The sequence below is a fragment of the Camelus dromedarius genome, chromosome 3 (genome assembly GCF_036321535.1).
Source record: "Camelus dromedarius isolate mCamDro1 chromosome 3, mCamDro1.pat, whole genome shotgun sequence".
Taxonomy (NCBI): domain Eukaryota; kingdom Metazoa; phylum Chordata; class Mammalia; order Artiodactyla; family Camelidae; genus Camelus; species Camelus dromedarius.
This window is the reverse complement of record NC_087438.1, coordinates 82,763,619-82,772,240: the sequence shown is the minus strand read 5'-3', so window position 1 is coordinate 82,772,240 and position 8,622 is coordinate 82,763,619.

Below are 8,622 nucleotides of genomic sequence, written 5' to 3'. Positions count from 1 at the left end.
CTGTATCTTTATTTTCCGTTGTAACTTAGTAATCCTGAAAAAAAACATCCTCAGTATCACAATTTATGGCTCATTTTAAAAATACATTTTTCAAAATATATTAATTTTATCCTTCAAACAATCAATTTGGTAAGGTAATATAAACAAAAGAGGTCCAAGAGACAGTGACTTTCCCACAAACGGAGTATGTCAGAGCCAGTATCAAACTTTGCATCTTATGCATTCTTTTTTAAAATTATTATATCAAGTTCTCTTAATTTAATATACTATGCCACTATGTGCATTTTTTTATTCACAATGAAACTAAAAAGGGATAAATGTCTCAAAATCAATGCTGTGGGTAAATGCCTATAAAAGCAGCTTAGCTTCACAGATATTTCCTAAATATATACCAAAAAACAAGAGACTAATGGAAGTTGAAGTTGAAAGAGAAAGCAAAAAGTACATTTCAGAACTATAATCTTTACTGCTTCCCACATTTCTGACTGATGCCACCAAAGTGAAGAGATTGCTATAAAGGCAAGTAAAACAATAGAAACTGAGTGGGCACAAACCTAATAGGCTGAAGTGCTATTCACTAAATTTCACTGTTTTGGAAAAGTAACATTGCTAAGAAATGAACTGAAGGGAGCGACACTTGAATAGGACACCTAAACAATATTTTTAGTTCAAATTCAGCAAAATTCATCCGGTGTCAGAGAAACTTTTGTTTGTAGAGATAGAAACACCCATAATCCAAAGAGATCAAAGCCTGTTTAGGATAATCTAAAGGGCGGGAGTTTTGAAATCTTCTATGTATCTAAGTGAGTTTGTCCTTTAATTGAGGGCTATTGCCATCAAACAATGGCATTTTTTCTGTACTTTCATAAATTATCTGTGTAATTATTTTTAAATGCGATGTACATTAGAAACCAGCAAAGTAAAATAATGCCTTCATGCAGGCACCTAACTTCCTAGCTGCTTAGGGATATATCAAATTATCCTTACTTTTTAATTCAAGAGTTCAGGGCACTCATTCCCATACTCAGAATATTCAGAAATGGTTAAATAAAATAAGTTATCCCTAGTAATCCAATAGCTGCAAGATATAACCCAGAAAGAAAAAAACTGAAGCCCATACAATTAGAAGAATGACATGGTTAGGTAACAAATGATGCTGCAGAGCTATTGCTAGGAAAGCTAATTAATACCAATTCTCAGCAATTCAAATTTGACAGCTTTTTCTCTAAGAAGCAGAAGTACCAGGAGAGAAAGGGGATTTCTCAACAACAGAAAAGGAATGAAGTTCTCCAGATTTCACCCAAAAAGTGCATATTTAAAATACCAATTAAAATTACTCACTAAGAATCACCTTCAGAAGGATGCAACAGGACACTGATTTTCTCCCATTTTGAAAGAAATTGATAAGGAATTATCTTGTATGAAATGTCATCACCTCTAGATAACTTGTATACAAGAGACTGATAAGGCAAAATATTTTGCTTTTTAATGACATATGTCTATTGAAAGTCTGATTTGAATATTAGTGTTTCACCTATACTAGAAATTCTGAAGTCTTATCAAATGAATGCTAACTGTGCTTACAGTGTTTCACTCAATCAGGTTTAACTAGTAATGTAGAGAGATAAAAAACAAACAAGAGTTCTTGCTTTGGGGGATTTGAAAATTAAGTCAGCAAGTTGGGCATTTAATCCCATAAAAGAACAACCAATGACCCGAAAATTTCAATAACATATATATTAAGAGAAAAGAAAAAAACATTTCATTGACCTTTTATGAAATATTATAAAAATAAGTATATTTGTGGGACTGATAAATGGATGAGTCATTTATTTAGAAAAGCTGAAATTAAATTCTTGATAAAAGAAATTCCCAGCATCTTGTGTCTTGTCATGGGAAGACTGGAGGCTGGACTCCCAGAGAGCAATTTCTTTCCTGGATCTAGAGATTGAAATAATCTCTGGGTGCAACAAATCTAACGTGACAAAATTAAAAGAAGGTGCAGATCCAAAACCATGCAAGAAAGATGTGATTCAAAAAGTAAGGAAGGGAGCCTAGAAAGCCCCCCAGATCAGATGAAGTCAAAGGCAGACACGAAAGCTCAGGCACAGTAGTAAGCGTCTGAGCCCAAGCTGCTGAGAGCACAGTACTGAGAAACGAGTGGTGTGGGGAGGGGGTCCTGAGCAGTTGGTCGAATGGTTAGGTGGGCTTCTCTCTGGATATCTACTCTGTGTGAAATGTGGTGCTTTCTTTACAGCAGGTGTGGATGTGGGAAGAGACTTCAAGAGGACTTAGACACATTTACCAAATGCTTAAAGAGGATTCTTGGTCTGTTTTTCCAGGAATCAGGGGAAAGAAGGAGCTCTCCAGCTGTTTTCACAACCTGGCACAGGCTAAGTTTGAAACAGTGTATAACATACACATTCACAGAGAATTGTGTTCTCTGCAGAAAACAAAACCAACATTTCATATAGGATATATGGTCTGATGCAGTCTTTCAATTACTAGGGCTATTTATACCAAATTTTCTTTCTCTTTATTGTAAGGATAAGTGGACATTTATTTCTAACATGAGCTGGTTATACGCAAATACAAGTGAGTCATGGCCCATTGCTGAAAAGCACAATTTATGGAAGTAATGCATGCTAATTACAGTACTTACTGAAATCACCATTCTGACAACTATAATTTTGCTATCACCTTTCCAAATCCTAAACTGAAAAGTATCTTATAGCAAATATATTTAAATTAAAATATATTTTGTTGCAGCTCCTAAAAATCTCTGAGGTTGAATCTTCTTTTATGAATAATGTTGATCGCTCAGGCAAACAAAATAAATCATAGTAAGGGATACCATACGACATTTTCAAAATATTCTGTTGAATAGTGCAACTGCCCAATAATTATTTTATTTTTAAGATTAATACCTCCTCATGGTGCATATAATAACTATTAATAACAAACTTTAATAAAATAATACCCAATTAATATTTATTGAGGGCAAACTACATGCCAGGCATTGTGCTAAGCAGTTTGCATGCTTTGAAGCATTTTCCTTTCTTTATACCTACCTACCTCTCTATCTAATTTACGCATCTAGCCATTGGGCCAGACTGTATAATTGTGTTCTAAATTCTACTCCTTTCAACTAACATTATGAGCAATTTGAAAAGAACCAAAAATATAAATTAGAGAAAATAATCTAGTTCCACATAAGTTAACAAACAGAAATTCACTAATAAAGACAAAGTTCAAACAACTCAGTATGTTCAAATATGCCACGTTTACTTGATGTAATGATCATATGATAATAAACTATACCTTATAATCAATTTCAGAATACTATAAAATAATTTTGGGGAAATGAATGTGTTTTGCATTCTTATAATTAAGGATTCATTCTAACACCAAATGGGAAAACCATTTTTAATATACATTAAAAAAATTAAATAAAAATGGGGGGGAGTAATTATTTATTAAGTTGGGTTGGCCCTTTAGCTTCTGTTCCAAAAGAAATACCCTAAAACTCAGTGATTTAAAACAATGAGCATTAATTATTGCTTATAAATCTGTGGGCCAGTGAGAGGGTTCTACTGAACTGATCCAGATTCGGCTTATCTTGGCTGGCTCGTTATGTATCTGCAGGCAGCTGAGATGTTGGCTAGTAACTGGTGCTGTAGGAAGGCCTCAATCACACTGCAGCCAATGGCTTTAGGCTGGAAAACAGGGCTGTTAGGGTAATGTGTCTTTAGCATCCAGCAGGATACCTTGGGCTTTTTCACATGGCATGGAAAAGAACAAAACTGCCAGGGCCCTTGAGACCTCAGAACTGACAGCATTACTTCCAATGTCTTTAGCCAAAACAAGGCACAAGACCACTCCAGATTCAAAAACACTCCATTTCTTGATGAGAAGAGCTACTCAGTCACACTGCAAAGGGTGTGGATCAGGGATGGGTAAAATATGTTGCCATGTTTGTAATCTATTTTATCACATGGTGAATGAAAATAAAAACAATGTTGACGTTTTCCTGATGTGTAATGTTAACATAGGTCATATAGGGGTGTACATATAGCACTTTTCTCTGAGAACTGCCCACCCCAACTATAGAGGTATCCCCTAAATTAGCAAGGACTTTTCTTCTTTTGTAAAGGCATCACGGCCCTCTAGCCAGAGATAGCAGAATAGAGGGACACATAATTCAGAATAAGTCAATCAAATCAGCACTCAATCACTGAATTGGGTAATTTAGAGACTGATATTTGAGATTAACAGCTGAGTCCAAGAATCAGGGAATCCTGTGCTGAGATTCACGAATCTGGTCTAGACTTCCTCTTCCATGAGATCTACTTATTAGTACTTCCTGAGGTTGTGTGGCATAAACCAGGACCATTCCCATCAATTCCCTTTCTTGCATAAGTTTAAGTGTTCACATGTTGATATGTAAGTCCTCCAACTTTGTTCTTCTTTAAATTGTTTTAGCTATACCAACTACTTTCCATTTTCATTCAAATTTCAGAATCAACTTGACTATTTTAGCAAAGACAACTGTAGTGGTTCTGATTGGAACTGTGTTGAATTTATACACCAATTTAAGAAGAATTGGTATCTTAACAGTACTAAGTCATAAACATGGTATATCACTCAATTTATTCAGGTCTTCATAAAATTTATCTCAACAATGTTCTTTAGCTTTCATTATACAGGTGCTGGATATATTTAATTTGGCTTAAAGTTTTTTATGCTTTTTGGATGTTATTGTGTTTTTTATTTAATTTCTAATTATTCATTGCTAGTATAAAGAAATACCATTTTATTCTGACTTTGTATATTTCAGCCTTTCTACAATCACTTGTTAGGTCTAGTAATTTTTGTGAATTAAAACAATTTAACTCCATTCTTTCTTAATTTCACATTAAGTTTCTTTTCAATAATTACTGAAAATGCTACAAGCACCACTACATTATAAAACTCTTTTTTTTTATGTTTTATGTACTGAAAAATAGCAGTTAATGATCTATACTGATGAAAAATAATTTTGGAAGGAAGACGGGTGTTTATATAGACTGATTTTTAAAACTCTTCCATATCCTCATCCAAAATATATACATACAAATACACAATGACCAATATGTTGTTTAGTTTCAACACTGTGGCATTAGATTAGTTTAGTCTTCTGTCAGGTCAATTTCCTTTTCAAACATTTTCAATTAATATCTATGCAGTCTGATAAATATAGAACTCTGGAGAAATATTTATATAAATTAAATTTAGCAGAGATCTGACTAAAATCAAAGCCACTCCTACCAACATAATCACTTCTGCAATGAGTTGGAAACTGGTTCTATATTTCAGCATGGAGTCCTTGAACCTTTCCCATAACCCTGTGCGGTATATTCCAAAATGTCTAAATGCAGCCTAATCTGATACAACATTGTGTCTGATACTCTAGAGTTGAAACACTCTTGAGCAAAACATATTTGCCTCAGTAAGCAAAGTAAATCAAGTAAAGAACTCATAGAAAGAAGGGTTATCTAGTTAAGTACATCCCCCTGAGATTTTAAGTGGGAAAACTGAGAAAACTTGAATCCAGGATATTACTATTCCACTCCACTTTTTAATAAAATGTTCATCAGACAGCACAACTTTCTTTGGCATTTTGAAGAATAGGTCTATTAACAGCAACATGCAAATTTTTCCTCCTCCCAATGAATATTTTGAAAAGCTTAGTCATTACACTAACGGAAAATACCTCCCAATAATCAGAGAAAAATGGCTTTTGCAATGACAAACTGCTTAAAGCAAAACTAAAGTGTTTGTATAATATTTCTTAAACCTGACAAATATTAGGCAACTTGAATATGCCAATACAAAGTATATCCTCTGATTTTAAATTTTATTTTATGGCTAGAAGGAGGAGATTTTAGATGAAATAATGACATTGTAAGAATGAGACTACCAATTTGATAGAAGTGCAATTTAGCCGGGGTCTAAGTTTAAGTGCAAGCTTTTTATAAATGCTGATTTTGAGAGTATAAATGTGTTATTTACATTAAATTAATTCACAATTGTGTATGTTTTGATCATGCTCCAAATTCCTAAAATTATCTAAAATTTATTTTGTTTGTAATCTACTCACAGATCTTAGAAATTGAATTATTATATAAGTATTGATTTTTGGTGTCTTTTGAAACCATGTTCTTCTAGCTCTAATCTTGTGCTCTGTTTCCCTGTGCTGAGTCATGCTGGTTCTGCATCTTTTGTAAAAGAATGTTGCCTATAGCCTGAAGTACAGAGGATAGCCCATTCTCAAGGCTCTGACCTTTAAGAGTATAACACTTTTCCATTCATATAGAGATAAAAAGTTGCAGAACAGAGAATAACACTTGTCTTGTTGGAGGTTTACAGGAACATCATGACCTGACCTACGTGGACAGCTCCAAGAACAAAGGATTCTAACATCAAGAAGTTTGCAACAACCAACCACACCTCCTCCCCTTTTTAATATATAAGGAGCCTGACTTCTGACTTAGGTAAGATAGTTCTCTAGGACATTAGTCCCCGATCCTGTTCGTCTGCTGGCTTTCTGAATAAAATTGTTATTCCTTACCCCAACACCTCATCTCCCGATTTGCCTGTCATGCAGCAAGCAGAATGAGTTTGGACTTGGTAACAAACCTACAATTATATTCCCAGAGAAAAAGTGACCACTTAGTAATGAAGCAGAAGTCTCAAGAAAAAAAAATTTGTTTTAAAGACAACCTTCTTTATCCTCTGTTTATAAGAAAATAAATTTTAAAATCATACAATTCAAAGATGACATTCTTCTAAAATTTTATGACTCACTGAGAAATTATAATTAAAAACAAAATATTTTACAATTGAGTCATAATGGAAATACTACATAAAAATTTATAGGATGCAGCTATCATAGAGATGCACTAAAATGTATAGTTTCAAACACTTCTATTAGGAAAGAAGAGAGACTGAAAATTAGACATTAGGCAACCACATTAGGAGATTAACAGATAACTAACAATAGCCCCAAAAAAGTAAGAAGAAATGAAATGACAAATGTTAAAAGGAAAACCTAACAAAATATAATATATAAAATAGAAAGGATAAACAAAATGATAATTGATTCTTTGAAATCTATAATAAATTTGACAAACTTCTGACAAAACACACCATAACTAAAAGGAAGCAAGGCACAAATAAACATTAGGAGTGAAAAAGAAAAATTCACGTTATTATGAATGTAGCTGATATTAAACAGCTAATAAAAGTATATTATGACTATTTTATCTCCATAAGCATTGAAAATGTAGATGAAATTGACATATTGTTAGAAAAATTTGTTTTTTTCAAAATTTACTCAAAAATAAATAGAAACCCCCCAAATCCTATAAGATTAAGGAAAATGAACTAATCATGTAGTGTTTCCCCAGACAATTTTACCTGTGAATCCAAAACCCCAAAGCCATATTATTGCATTTTTATATATGCTATGACAAAATATAGAAGAAAAAGTAAACAATCTCCAACTCATTGTAAGGAACTTGATAACAAAGCTTAATAAGTAAAGAATGAAAGGAAAATTTGAGGGAAATATCACTCATGGATACTGATGCAAAAATCCTAAAAATATAAAAATGAAACTAGCTTAGCAATAAATGAAAATAACACTATATTGTGACTTAATTGGGATTTTCCCAAGAATGCAGCGTTGGTTTAACATTAAATGAGCAATTCCTGTAACTTACCAAGTTAAAAGACTAAAGGAGAAATAGTGATTAGTCTTATAGATGCCAAAAAAATACTTAAAATTCATTCATGATTATTTTTAAAAAGGAGATTTGCTTAAAGAATAGCTATAAAAAGCTACCGCAAATAACATAATGTTGAAATGTTGAAATTGTGTCTTTTGACCTCAAACATAGTATTAGGTACTACTATCACTGCTTTTTTTGTCTGTCTCCTTTATGTTATTGAAGGATATTGATGTAAAATATTACATAAGTTACAGGTATACCGCAGACTGATTCACAATTTTAAAGGCTGTACTCCATTGACAGTTATTATGAAATACTGGCTGTATTCCCTGTGTGTACTTGTACAGTGCCTCCATATATCTTATTTTATACATAATAGTTTGTGTCACTTAATCTCCTATCCCTATATTGTTCTCTCTCCTTACTGGTAACCACTAGTTTGTTCTCTATATCTGTAAGTCTGCTTCTTTTTGTTATATTCACTAGTTTGTTTTTTACAGTCCACATAAAACTGGTATCATATGATATTTGTTTTTTCTGACTTACTTAATATGCAATATTTTTATATATTATAGTATAGTATATTAATAATAAAAATAAAGAGGTTATGAGGAAACTTTTGGAGGTGAGGGATGTGTTTATGTCACAGATTGTGAGGATGGTTTCACAAGTGTATACTTATTTCCAAATTCATCAAGCTGCATACATTAAAAGTGTACAGGTTTTTATGTGTCAATCATACCTCAGTTAAGTGGTTTAAAAAAAGTCACTGTGAAAGTATCAGTATTAGACTAACCCTCTCACAGACAACAACTGTAAACTATATTCAAAAAAAGTTTTTTTGGACTGT